The 14680-nt window shown below is 38.9% G+C and overlaps 1 protein-coding gene across 2 annotated transcripts in view; it reads left to right on the plus strand.

Annotated features, from left to right (window-relative positions):
• vgll4 (vestigial like family member 4) overlaps positions 1–14680 on the plus strand; it is a 136029-nt gene that overhangs the window by 84327 nt on the left and 37022 nt on the right. The gene's annotated exons all lie outside the window — the stretch shown is intronic.

Here is a 14680-nt window from a genome sequence, read left to right on the forward strand (position 1 = left end):
CTCTCATATTAACCAATAGAACTTCCATTTAGGGAATTATTCCCAGCCCAGCACAGAGATTTGTTTACTAGGAGTACCAGTCAGTCCTCCTCTTTAAAGATTCAACAATTTATTGGAACTCTGGCTGGCTGCTGTTATGGAGGGACAAATTTCTCCCCTATCCTGATTGGGGCTTTCTGATGCTGAGCATAATTCTGGGAAATATAGTTTAGGGCAGGGCCTTTTGAATTCTCTGACATACGGTTCCTTGCCTTCCCAAACTACATTTCTCAACATTTTGAGCTTTTTCAGTCTCTTTCTTAGCGAACTCTGCTTTCTCCCTGTCGAGAGGCCATTAATTTAAAGAGGCTTTGCTTTGCTTGCTTATGCTGAAAATGAAACTCACTTTGGGAGGTTTCTGAGGTTTACAAAATTCAGATGAAAAAGTATTGGTTACGTTTCGATTTTTAAGTTTTTGGTGCGAGCCATTCCCACATGTCGAATATTACGTTGCAAGTACGAATTCAACAAATTTGATCCGACTTACGAGGACTAACGATATTTTGCACAGCCCTACTGTTTATCAAGCTCTTACTGCATTTTGGTGGTTGAAATGCTTTTTTTGTAAGACGGAAATCTGGAATGCATCACAAGTGCATAGCACCTGAATTCAAGCTGAATGTTACAAAGACATGGGTAGAGGTGACATCAAAATTAGTTTCTTTGTTGAATGGTGCCCTTTCCTCTCAGTAATGTAACACCACTTTGTGTGTTTCTGCACTATGAAGAAATTTGGGTCTCAGCAAATAGTTTCATGATGTTGATGCTACAAATCATAGAGATGGAGAAGAAGACCCCCAGTTGTGCAGTGCTGTTTGAAGTGACAGCCCCATTACTTTATTACTTTATTTAATAACTTTTGCTACGTTTGAGTTGAAGTATTGCACTGAAAAGTGAAGTGCTTTTTAATGCACTGTTATGACCACTTTTATTCTGTGTATTCTAAGTTTATAGGCAGTTTTAAAAACAACTTGGCCTGGATTTTACAGGTTTTATTATTTAGAAATTGAGTACCATTTTGCACATTTTAAACTTGTCTAGTGTTGATTGTTAGCTGCTTTGAGTTCCCATGAGGAGAAAGACGGGGTATAAATAAAATTTTAATAAAATAATAACAATAATACACAATTATAGCACAATAATTCCACTTTAATTCTCATGGATGCATCTGGTGAAATCCTGGGATTTGTAGTTTGGAGAAGCTGTAGATCTTTGTGGCTGGGGATTCTACATTCTAACCTGCAAATATTAGAAATCCATAGGATTCAGTCATGGCTGCTAAAGTGAAGTTGTAAAGCTATAAATGTGTAGTGTAAAAGACAGTATATATCTTTAGTGATTTTTTTTCCTTTTAAGTACCAGTTCTGCTTGTTCCTCCTAACGGAAAATGCTTAGGTATGTTTTAAAATACAATTTCTATTTGCTTTTACTTGTCCTGCAGAGCCTTCCCTGTTCTGCAAGGGGCGGGGGAAGAGGCTTTGTGTATATGTGTAGGGTTTTTGTTGTTTAAGACCAGGCAATTTTCAAACAGCTGCCTTAATACAGGGCACACCAACAGCTGGTCAGGCTACAGTTGTTGCTAAACACGAGAAATGTGCTCTCTCATTTTTTACATTCCAGCATGGTGTTTTACTGTGCAGGTACAATGTGTGCTGCTGGAAGGCAAGGCAGCAGTGTCCATCCATTTTGTGTTCCCCTTCCGAGGAATATTACTCTTGTTGGCATGAAGTCACAGCTGAGAGAATTCCTTTCATTCCTGACTTAGAGGAAGCAATTGGAGTATTTCAGCCAGGGCCAGCTTGATAACTGTGTGCTTTTCCCCCGCTGCCTCAGCTCAAGGAGCACTCCGCATTCCATGCATTCCCCCCAGCTTTGGGTTGTTGTGTTCAGTCATAAGATGCGGACTGAGGCATTTTATCCTCAAATAAATCACAGAAGTCTTAGTCAGAGGACTGCAGACTACAGGCTTGGAATTTGTTGCTAGTAAGAACTGTGGTACCAGGGCAATACATACTCATAAACAGTGAGATATTGTTTTGTCCTTGGGTTCTTTTTTTACCCAAAGTATTTAAGATCACTCCTCAAAGTGAGATTTGTAATCCTTGAGAGAAAAGGATAAAGTATAAACTTTAATAGCTTTTTCTGTATATATAGCAAAAGTTGTGGCTTGTTCATGTTATAACATAATTTTCAGAGCACTACTGAATTCTAGAGTCACAATAAATTGGAAATAAAATACACAGAATTTCTGTATTGAGTTTCATTTAATGTAGGCACATGGAAGTGGATTTTTACAGTCATGAGACAGCTTCGCATTCACTTCTCTGGAATCATAAAATGGAATATGCTTTCCAGAACCGACACTTTTATTTAAATATAGATTTATAGATGGAGCCAGATATGTACAATGACTGTGATAGTATTCCTCTGTGTATGTAATATGGGAAGTTGCAGATGGAAGGGAGAGTTTTCAGTGTTCCATTATTAACTGGCATTGCATGTTCTCTAACATCTGATACAGAACTTGTAAAAACCATAGGAAAGGTTTTCATTAGTGGATGAAAATTTAAAAAAAATACTAAAAATGTGAGAAACACAGTATCACGCAAAATGTATATGTCACAGTGTTGTGTTTGGCAGGAACCAGATACCGTTTGGCCTGAATTTAATGTTTAGATGCTCTTTGAACTATATACTTGGAAAATATGGAAAAGTCTGCTAATTAATTGGCAGCATTGAATGGAATTACAAATGAGGTGGAGAATTCAAATGTTGTTGAAATCTACTAAAAAATCAAATGTAATATGTTTAGATTACAAAGTGAAAAAAATCAATTTATAATTCAAGTATTTCTCTTTGTTATTAGATTATTTATTATTTGTTACTAAATTTATATACCACTATTCAGTAAAAAAATACAGATCAATGAACAAGGAAATTTTTTTTTAAAAAAAGATCAAAACTCTGTAGGCTCATTGTGTCCTGCTAAAACAATTGAAATAAACAGAAGATTTTCAAGCCTCAGCCGGCATCAAAAGAAGCCAGAGGGCCTGGAAACGTGGTGTGCCTCAATTAACTGGTAAAACTGCATGATGTATATTATTAATTGGTGAAACTGAAGAAATTTAAATTCATCCCTTAAAGAAATAAATTCCATACTAAGGGTATCCTAGTCAGGTAGAGCTTTTACTTAGATCACCACTCCCTGGGCAGAGACCCCTCCAAACATTTCCAAACTTGAGTAAAGGTTGAGTTTTTTTTTAGTGCTTGGGACCAGAATTGTTTTGGATTTAATTTTTTTCTGATTTTGGAATACTTGTATTTGTATCTAAGTACATAGTTACCCCATTCTAAACATGACATTCATTTATGTTCCATATACATGTTATGCGGGACATCTGTAGGGTTACTAAAATGCTTGTTTATAAAACTATTGTTCTCCCAACTCTGTTATATGCCTGCGAAACATGGACCATCTACAAATGTCACTCTCAACTACTGGAAACATTCCATCAGCATTGCCTTCGGAAAATCCTGCAAATCTCTTGGGAAGACAGGTGGGACAAATGTCAGTGTGCTGGAAGAAGCAAAGATCATCAGCACTAAAGCAGTGATCCTTCGTCATCAACTTTTCTGGACTGGCCATGTTGTCCGAATGCCCAATCACCGTCTCCCAAAGTTACTTTACTCTCAGCTCAAGAATGGAAAATGGAATGTTGGTGATTTAAAAGATTTAATGAAGGGGTTAAAACTAACCTTACAAACTGCCACAGACACAGAAAACTGGGAAGCCCTGACTGTCGAGCATTCTAACTGGAAGTCAGTTGTTACCAACAATGCTATTGATTTTGAAGAGACACGAATGGAGGGTGAAAGGTAGAAACGTGCCAAGAGGAAGGCACTGCAAGCAAATCCTTCTCCTCACTGCAAAAGACCATGCTAATCCAGAGTAGGTTTCTACAGTCATTTGCAGACTAACCACCAAGACTGTATCCTTGGAAGACAGTCATACTCGGGCACGAGTGATAAGCCTATGATACCCTAAAAGTAATTTTACACAGTATTTTGACAATTTTTCACATTAAACAAAGGTTGTCTACACTATCAGTAAGCAAAGGTACTTAGCCATTTATGTGGACCATTTTTGACTTTGGAACATTTTGTATTTTAGAACCTACTAGCTGTGCCCGGCCATGGTTGCTGTGGTGTTGTCTGGTGGTGTTGGTGAGAAATTGTTGAGGTAATGGTAGTATTGAATGTCTGTTGTATGGTTGTCTTTATGTTTAGTATGCATTTGGTTGTTTGTGTACTGTGAAAGTGGTGAGGGTAGAGGGGGGGGGTCTATGTCCCTGTGTAGTATTGTATAGTATTTATATGTTGTCCATGTGTTGTGAATGCTTGGATTGTGTCCTGCTGCATAGTAGAAAGGGTTCAGCTGGATGGCCCTTAGGGGCCTCTCCAAAATCTTGGATTCTATGCTTATATTATTATTATTATTATTATTATTATTATCATCTTCTTCTTCTTCTTCTTCTTCTTCTTCTTCTTCTTCTTCATCATCATCATTATTATGTAGAGGCTGGATGGCCATCTGTCAGGAGTGCTTGGATTGTGCATGGTAGAAGGAAGTTGATCTGGATGTCCTTAGGGGTCACTCCAAACCTTAGGATTGTATGCTGTTGTTGTTGTTGTTGTTGTTGTTATTAGTATTAGTATTAGTATTAGTATTGAGAGGCTGGGTGGCCATCTGTTGGGAGTGCTTGGATTGTGTCCTGCATGGCAGAATTGGGTTAGACTGGATGGCCTTTAGGGGTGTCTCCTAACTGTCTGATGCTATGATTCGATGTGTATTATTATTGTGCAGATATTGGATGGCCATCTGTCAGGAGTGGTTGGATTGTGTCCTCCTGCATGATATAAGGAAGTTGAACTAGATTATCCTTAGGGGTATCTGCTAACCTTAGGACTGTATGATCTTCTTCTTATTATTACTATTATTATTATTATTGAGAGTCTGGCTGGCCATCTGTTGGGAGTGCTTGGATTGTATCGTCCAATGGCAGAGTTGGGTTGGACTGGTTATAGATAGTTGGGTAGGTTATAGATAGAACCTACTTCCACAGTACTCCAGCAAGTACTTCAATCCCAAGCTATGTAAGATCTTGCAAGTTAACACCACTGCTTAACACACAGCTTGGATGTGGCTGGCTTCCAGTAGAAAACACTGGATGGTAAAAACATCAAAAACATCCAGGCGTCCCCTGGGCAACGTCCTTGCAGACGCCCAATTCTCTCACTCCAGAAGCGACTCAAGTTGCTCCTGACACGAAAAAAAGTAGAAAACACTAAGCCATTGGTTTTGTGCTCCACGTAGTAATTGAATACAAGCCATTTAGCACTGTCTTCAAGCCATTATCGTATAGTATAGATTATTGTGATGAAGTTCTCTTGGTCTAGGAAAAGGTCTAGCCGACAAGCAAGTTGTGACTGAAAGTCAGACATGCATAGTCACTGTAGCTACTTCAACCTCCAAGGACAGTGTTGCATCCAAGTTTACCATTGTTAGTTATTTCCTTGCTCCTTGGAGATTGCATCTTTGGTCAAAACAAATAACCTTTGCCCCCTCTGGACTGAAATCTACCCACCAAGAGGACCTGCTATTTGTCTGGGTTTAGAAGAAAGAGACTTTGCATTGCTTTCTACTCTTAATAAACAAAGAACAGCAGTTGATAAGAATTTGAGCTAGCAAAATGTTCCTTTCTTTTGTAGAAGGGATATTGTAATCTGCATTTGTGTGCCTCTTCGCTTTGTTATTTGTAAGTATTTCTTGCAGGTAAGTGTTGCAATTTTACATCTAACTTGAAATCCAAAGGACAGCAGTGTGATATATCTCCGAAGTTGTTGGATACAACATTTACCGTACTTTCAGTGTATAGAAAGTCTAGCTTTACTGCAGAATTTATACTTAGCTCAACATGGATTAGAGGCACTATAACCAAAATGGCAACCAGAATGTCTCAGAATATTTCTCTGAAACCATTGGTTCATTGGCCTTGTGTAGAATTACAACCTAAAGCAGTTGGCTCAACAAAAGAGAATTCATTGAATCAATGGAATTTGAGTGCTATTTTACCTATTTCTATTAATTCAATGAATGTGTTCTAATTGGAATGACAATGAGATTTACATAGAAACAAGTAGTTAGCAGGAATCCTTTGAAAAATCATAGAACATAGAAATTATCAGCTAAAGCCAATAGATTTTGTCTTGATGCTGTGTTTTATGCCAGAAGGCATTTGTTCGGGTCTTGTGAGATTAAATTTGGAGAGTGCCACCCACTCTACAGTTTTTTTTTGGTAAAAAAGGTTTATGATATTTCCAAAAATTATTAATTATGACATTAAGCTGGGGAGAAATGGCATGATTATGATTGCCATGCTTCAGCACCTGTCTTTGCCTTGTACTAATAGTCACCAGATTTTTGAAGTACTGTGAACCCTATCAAATGAATCTTCAGCCTCTCTCTGGGTATATTTATGTACTACTTGTTTCAGTAAAAGATGTCTGGTGAGGAATAGAGGAGAGTCCTTACCAGCTGTTCTCCTGGTTTCATAAACTTGCAAAGTAGCATCAGTTTTATTTTAAAGTAGCTTCTGTCCTACATTAAAAGTGCCTGGGTGTTACAGTGCAAGTGTAACACTAATGAAGTGTTGTCCCTTTAAACAGAGGTCTCAGGACTGACCTATGCTGTGTGGGTTTCTTGTTTGTCAGGCTGGAAGTATTTTCTCATTTTCACAGTTCAGCTGAAAACAAAGGCCCCCTTATCCTTGCAGGGAGCTCTTAAGAGCTGACATCAGCCTTTTCCCAGCAGGCATCATTTTTGCCTTAAGAGTCCTTGCACAGAGCCCAGAAAGCTTGATCATTTCTCTTAGGTCATTTACTTTGCCAAGAAACAAATCAAATGAGCAAATTCTACAAGTATCAAAGAGTTAAGAAAATAACCACTCTGTTTGTCTTCTAGCTTATCCTTAGAGCCTGTAAATAGAAAGCTTTATCCTGCCTCTACAAGATGAGAGAGATACAACCAACTTTTATGTGCTATTGTAAACTTATTTTGGGGCATTATGTGGATTAATGTTGTGTATGTATTAAGGAACTTTTATTTAGCCAGCTTTTTCCCTTCAAGCAAAATGCACATATTGCTGTAATTTCATTTTAAGAGTCTTTTGACCTGTTTATTAGCAACGTTCTATTTGAAGTTGAAGGCATTAAAATAAGCAAGTGTTGGATTTTGCAGAACTGCATTGTTAATCATGAAGAAGAGAGTTCAAGAGTTGGTCCAGCTTTCATTGGATTCCTATGCTGGCTCTCTTACTGCTTGACACATAGGCCTCTAATTCTGTGCTGTTCTGCAAAACATTATACTACGTGAAGGCACTCAATTAGTATAGTGATCATCAAATTGTTCTTTAGAAAGGCACCAACTCCCCCCCCCCATGTTTTTGTCTTGCTCGCAACAATAGCAACTGTTTTGTATTGCTTTTTGAAGTTGTATTCTGATTTTGATATTCAATAGAACAAGAACAGCAAAAGGAAGAGGGAGAGTTAAAACAGAATGAAATATGCATTTTCAGAGCATATATTCATGGTACTGTAGGTTTGACACATGATGAAACAAATTGATATTGTTGGATGGGCTACATGAAAATAAGACTTGTTTTAGACATGAATATGTGGTGAAGGTTTAGAAGTCCTCATTTTGAAAGTAGCCTAACTTTTCTTATGGTTCTCATTGTTTTAAAAAAGCAACTAACTAAAAGCTAACCACAAGTATATTCTTAATTGCTTTATTCATTTCAGAACAAAATTCACACTCACTTTAATTAGACTCTACAAAATTCATATGAACTCATAAAGTAAAAGGTAAAGGTTTCCCCTGACGTTAAGTCCAGTCATATCTGACTCTGGGGGTTAGTGCTCATCTCCATTTCTAAGCCGAAGAGCCGGCGTTGTCTATAGACAACTCCAAGGTCATGTGGCTGGCATGATTGCATGGAGCGCTGTTACCTTCCCGCCGGAGCAGTACCTATTGATCTACTCACATTGGCATGTTTTCGAACTGCTAGGTTGGCAGAAGCTGGAGCTAACAGCGGGCTCTCACTCCGCTCCTGGGATTTGAACCTGCGACCTTTCGGTCTGCAAGTTCAGCAGCTCAGCGCTTTAACACACTTCGCCACCGGGACTATGAACTCATAGCTCAGCCTATATCCCTTCTATTAATATTTTTTCAAGTGTTTGAATAGTTAGGGTTAGAGGACATTTTCTTAAGAAGAATTTGTTACATAATTTTAGTGTACAGGCAATCCTCAAGTTATGAACAAGATAGGGTATGTAAGTCTGTTTTTAAGTTGAATTTGTAAGTCGGAACAGGTACATTTTTAAGTGTAACTGCAGCATAATATTGTAGCTTTGGCTAGCATAGGGAAAGGGTAACAGCCCTATGGTGTTTGTTTTGCTGTCTGTGACCCTGTTCAGAAGATTTCCCTCACTTTCTGTTCCTGTGACAATTGGAATGTGAAAAATTTGGCTTGTTGTGGAAACAAGGATTGGAGATAAAGCTTCAGTTGAGACACCTTTCTCCCATGATAACTTTGAGGAGTGAATTTCTCTTTCTAGAAGTAGATTTCTCTTATTTCTGGTGTCTCATCCCCATTCTTAACTATGAGTCATTTGTAAGTCAGATGTTTGTAACTCGAACTACCTATATTGAAATAACTTTTGTGTAACTGGCACCTATTTTCTTGACATTGGAACAGGTTCTTCCAAAATAAATAGTCTGACCTGTTTGTTGATGTGGAAGGTTATTCATATTCAACCCTGTATGCTAGAATCTTCTTCTTCGATCATGCTTCTTTCTAAGCATTTAGGTCTACCGATGTAAGAATGGAAATCATACCAGGAATAAACTTCTCCCTGATTTGTTAATTAGTGGTATTCTTTTAATGATCTACATACTTATGACACCTATGTTTTGATCAGTTTTCCCATGTTCCATTACAGAATAATATAGATGTGGAAACTGGCAAGAACACGGAAGGCTTGGACTAACAGGGCAACTGTATTCTGATTAGTTCCAATGACAAGTTTTCCCTCTTCACAGGATTATGGTCTAGCTATATATTTCTTCTTCAGAACAGTGGTATCTTGAACTATGACATGTCTTGTTATCCAGGTACGACTCTGAAGCTTTGAATACCCAAGAGTGTCCTGCTTTATGAAACGCTCATTATATCAGTGTAGAAAAACCAAAACAAAAACCCATAACATTTTTATGAATGAATGGACTGATGAATTATAGAGTCCTAGTTTTTCTGTGGATTGGATTGAAGCTTTAGATTCTATGCATTCTATATGTGTGGATTTTAAACTTTGACTTAACGTAGCAAAATACATGTTTATTTAGAAATTTCAGTATATTGACTGTTGATGCAGTTCTTGTCATGCATCTCTGAAATGCATTCTTTGGTTATGGTCTGTGATTATCAGATGATGGGTTCAGAGGAATATGTATCCAGCTGCCTCAAGACATTTCACACTGGCTATAATACACATTCCTTATTAAGGAATAATGGAGTATGGCAGCTGGAGTACTATTTGTGCAAGTTCCCTTTTTTACTGTTTATATACTACACATAGCTACCATCAGGATCTCTGTAAAATGCCATCTCAACAACGGCTTCAGTTATGATTATGTTTAGCTACATGAGAAACATAGTTTGGAGATATAATCAAGAGCAGTTTCTCTTTTATAAATGTAGAAAGCTTATTAAAAAGAAAGGAACATGATGAAACTGCAAAGATGGTCTTAACTGGGATAAAACTGAGTGTTAATAAAGAATGATAGCTTACCACATGGTGTTCCATGATGATGGTTCCTCCATTCCTAGAAATTGACTCATTGCAATAGGTTCAAGTGTTGCTATGATGAGATTAGTTTTTCCTGTGTATTTCTTTTTCTTTTTATAGACATCGGTGGTTATTCTGTCCTTTGTATTACCTTTTGATGCATACTGATGATGGTTTGGTAATAAGTTCCCCAAATACAGCTTTGAGTAGAAAACCAGACTGTTCTTTAGTTTTATGTGAAATACATGATACTGTGGAAAAGGAGAACTTAAAGCATGTTGTATACGGTTGGGAGTTTCCATGCTCTCTCCCTGTGTATGCAGAAAGTAGACTCACCCTAGTTTTGGTTCCTTTGTTATGGTTGTATTAGTTGTGTGAACATTTGACAAATTACTTTCCCGCTATGTTAGAGAGAGGCAGTACAAGATCACCTCAGACACCGATGGGTAGCAGAATTGCAGTATTAGAGGACTTATAATGGGGAGCTAAAAGTGTGCAGTGTGGCTTTAGAAAGCTTTGAAGGGAAGCATGAAAAGTTTGTGTGGGGTCATAGAACTGACAGGAAGCCAGCTGTAGAGACTTAAGGAGCTGAGAATGCCTTTCCTATTCATCATCTCTGGGTTCCTAATACCTATAGCTGCTCAGCTAGGTGGAACATACAGGGACGTTTTACCACTTTGTATGATCTTTAAAATTCATTATCCATAAGAATGCATTACAAGGGGGGAGACCTAGGCTATATGTATAATAGTAGAAATGAGCACACAACTCAGTAGGCTAGAAAACTATTACATTGGTATTATGAACTTGAACAGTACCCTTGAATTTGAACAGCCCTGTATTCTGATTTTGATTTGGTCACTTTGTTGATACCATTTTGAGTCACATTCCTGATTTCACATACTAGCAGCAGAGAGAGAGATGGTGTGTTTGTCATCAAAACTTCCTTATTTTCACCTGCCTTGCCTAATCTCTAGCCCTTGGAGAGGCTGCCAGAAGAAATGGTGGGGTGACTTTAAAGTTTGTTGGGGAATGATTAGAGACTAATACCAGCACCTTCAAAACCATTTCTGCTCTGTGGTAAACCTTTCATGTACTTCTTTTGGCTCTGCCTACCTTCACCTGAGGACATTTGTCCAGAGTTCAGGTATTTCTGCCTTGCTTCTCCTGATGTTCTTTATACCAAGTACCCACCCAGTAGAAGATCGTTGCTTAAGGATATGGGACCTTGTGAGATAGATTTATGTGACTCTTACTGGGGTTCCTGAAGTATATTGTTTTATCTTCTATCTTTTTGCTACTACTTTAATGGATATGAGGTATCTTATTGCTCAGGGTTTTGTTGTTGTTTAAAATAAGAATTCTTGATTGAACTATTTAATGTGTATAAAGTAGGTCAGTACTTTTCAGGTTATCTAATGAGAAACACTGAGAGAAAGCCCTTCTCCATAGCTCTTAAAACTTTGGCATGCTCATGGAATGAGATACGGTCTTTCAGATAGGTGATCCAAACCATATAGGGCCTTGAATGTCATGTTCAACATCGAGTTCTGCCTGAAAATGAACTAGTAACCAGTGAAACTGTTTTGGAAGGGAGTTTATGTATTTCCTGTAACCAGCCCAGTCAACAGCCTTGTTGCAGAATTTTGGACCTGCTAAGAGCTTCCAAAGCCTTCCTCACAAAGAGCATGCTACAATTATCCAATCAAGATGTAAACAAGGCATGTGCTACCATGGCCAGATCTGATGTCTGAAGGAATGGGTGCAGCAGATGCATGAGTCTTAATTGTGCAAACTGGCTGGTGCTGAAACCCCTAACTATTAAGTCTTAAGTCGGAGTCCAGTACGAGAAAAAACAGTTGGAGACTACCTAGTGCAGTATGGGTCAAGTCAGGTTTTTGTTTAAATAGTAAAGGCCACACCACTCTCCTAATCCACTGTGCTTGTGTTCATAAGCCAGGAAGGGCATAGGTCTAGTATACATATGGTGGCTCTCCCCTCTCCGAGAATCCTGTTTACATTCTCAGGCTGCTCAGGCTGGTCTGGCTGCACAAACTGAAACATATTCAATATTATAGGACAAGTAGAAACTGAAATCTGCTGAGCCCATATTAATCATAGCACCCAAGTTTTGCCTTTAAAGTATAATGCAAATTCTTCATGGTGGGCTTCTAGCTAGTCTACCTACCTATCCTGTGGCATAACTACTCAAGACAGCTCTGCTTGACAACATTAGACAGATGGCAGAAAATAATTCTGCCACCCCCCAAAGAAATAAGCTTTCCAATGGGCCACTGTTTGGGTGAGATTGCTGCACGTTTTCAGTCATCTCTGACAGGCTTACATGATCATCATCATCATTGTATTTCTTTATATCTCACTTCTTTTCTCTTAAAAGAAACTCAAATTGGCAAGGAACAATAAAAACAATACACTTTTCACAACTGCGAGCTGCTTGGTAAATCTCTTGGCAACACTCTGTGTTGCTTAGAAGTTGTCATATCCACTGTCCTGATCATTTTCCTATTCCAGAGTTCAGCCAGGCCTTTTAACAGGATCACCTGCTAAGGCAACAGGTAGGTCCCCAGAGCCATCAGGAATCCATTTGTATCTGTAAGCCTTCTGGTTCAGACTGTTTTATTTGGCTTTCCAGCCTGTGCAGAGGCTCCATGTCCCAGTGATTCTATGGTAGTAGTGACCTGTTTATGACAATGGAACTGTGAAAAGTTTGTCCACGATGAGATCACCATCATCCTCCCCACCACAGAAAACTAGGTGCAGAGTGTGTTTTGCAACATGGTGCTGACTTGCGGCAGATCCATGATTGTCATTGAGGACATGAAGTCTCTTGAGACAGTTGAGCAGTGGCATGGGTGGTACACCAGCACAATCTTCCTTCTGTCCTAACACACACTGAAACTGAGCTCAAGCTGAGGGAAATTGGATCGTGATAGACTCCTGTAACTTTACTCCCTACTCTCCAGGTCTTGCCCACCTCTGAATAGAGAACCCAGACAGACAAAGCTGGGAAAGATACAGATCTGCTATGCACTTTTAAAAAATAACTACTCTTCTACCCTCCACCCAGGGGAACCACTTTTTGTCCTGGTAGGGACTGGCCTTGTCCCCATAACAACATCTTCTCAGAGCAACAACCTTCCTTTGGTAAAGTATCCACCACCTTAAGTAGCCAGTGTTTATCCCATCCAGCTGGAGTCGACTAGCTGGCAGAGTACCTGGGGGCCTGGTCCTGTTGAGGGCAGATGTCAGGCAGCAGTCCATAGGTAGAGCGAGGCAGACCAACAGCAGACAGACAGGAGGAAAGTCTGTCTCCTCTCTGAGGCTTGGTGGTCATGATGGCAAGAGCGTAGTACCTATCTAAGCAAACTAAAATAATTATAGGTTAAGGAATGCATATATAATGAATGTTAATTCTGTGTATTTTATTAGAGTCTGTGTACATATTAACTGTGCAGAGTCATAGCCAAACCACCGCAAAAATCAAACTAGATTTTTCACTAGTGAAGCAAAAGCTCTATGGAACAAAAGTTTTGAAGTTGCTACTTTTTGTTCAACGATTTTCCCAGATGTTTCCTGCAGTTTGACAAATGTACCATTTACTAGAAAGTTGCACTCTTGAGAGTTAGAATGTTATGGACACAGTTGCTATAGACAATGACTGTAAAATCAGGATTTGGAATAAAATCTTATGTTTACTTTTAGTTGAATAAGTTTTTTTCCCCAGACTAAAGATGATGTACTAGAAAATATCCTTTCATTTTCTCTTACACTGTAATCCGTTGCAATCCTCCTTCCTCTCAAACTGGCACCAATTCTGTCTAAAGCTGCCAAATGTTAGCACACACTCAGGAGCAGATTTCTGTCGTGCTAAAAGGTTGCACAAGTTGTTTTGGCTCTTCCTTTGAACCTTTAAGCCAATTAAGGTACTTGAGTTCAATGATTAAACTTTTTTTTATCATGGCTACCTCTTGGTTATCCCATCCAAAATTAGATATGTGAAGATTACAAGCAGCAAATGTGCTAGAACGTTAAAGGAAGATCTGGGCAGGAAAAGTGCAACACTCATGATGTTCAAATGAAGGATCAATATACTGAAAACATTTTTTGATGAGAACCAACATGGCATAGTGGTTTGAGTGTTGGAGCAGGACTCTGGAGGCAAAGTTTTGAATTCATGCTCAGCCATGGAAACTCACTAGGGCAGTGTTTCTCAGCCTGTGGTTCCCCAGATGTTTTGTTCTTCAACTCCCAGAAATCCTAACAGCTGGTAGACTGGCTGGGATTTCTGGGAGTTTTAGGTCAAAACACCTGGGGACCCACAGGTTGAGAACCACTGCACTAGGGGATCTTAGGCAGGTCATACTCTCTCATTCTCAGAGGAAGACAATGATGAACCTCGTCTGAACAAATCTTGCCAAGTTGGAATTGACTTTGAAGGTACACAAAACAGATGTGATTTCACCTCATATTGGGAGTGAGTTGGTTGGCAGTTTATATATTTAAGGATATTTCTTGTTTGTGACATTGTTTTTGTTACCTACCTTCAAGTCAACTCCAACTCCTGGCAATTGTATCCTAGGGTCGTCTTGGGTAGATTTATTTGGAGGAGGATTAAATTTGCCGTCCTCAGAGGCTGAGAGTGTGTGGCTTCTCCTAGAGTCCTAGCTCAACACGCTATGCACTATTTCACACCGGCTCTTATTTTGTGACATAG

The sequence above is a fragment of the Anolis carolinensis genome, chromosome 2, assembly GCF_035594765.1.
Source record: "Anolis carolinensis isolate JA03-04 chromosome 2, rAnoCar3.1.pri, whole genome shotgun sequence".
In the NCBI taxonomy this organism is placed as follows: Eukaryota; Metazoa; Chordata; class Lepidosauria; order Squamata; family Dactyloidae; genus Anolis; species Anolis carolinensis.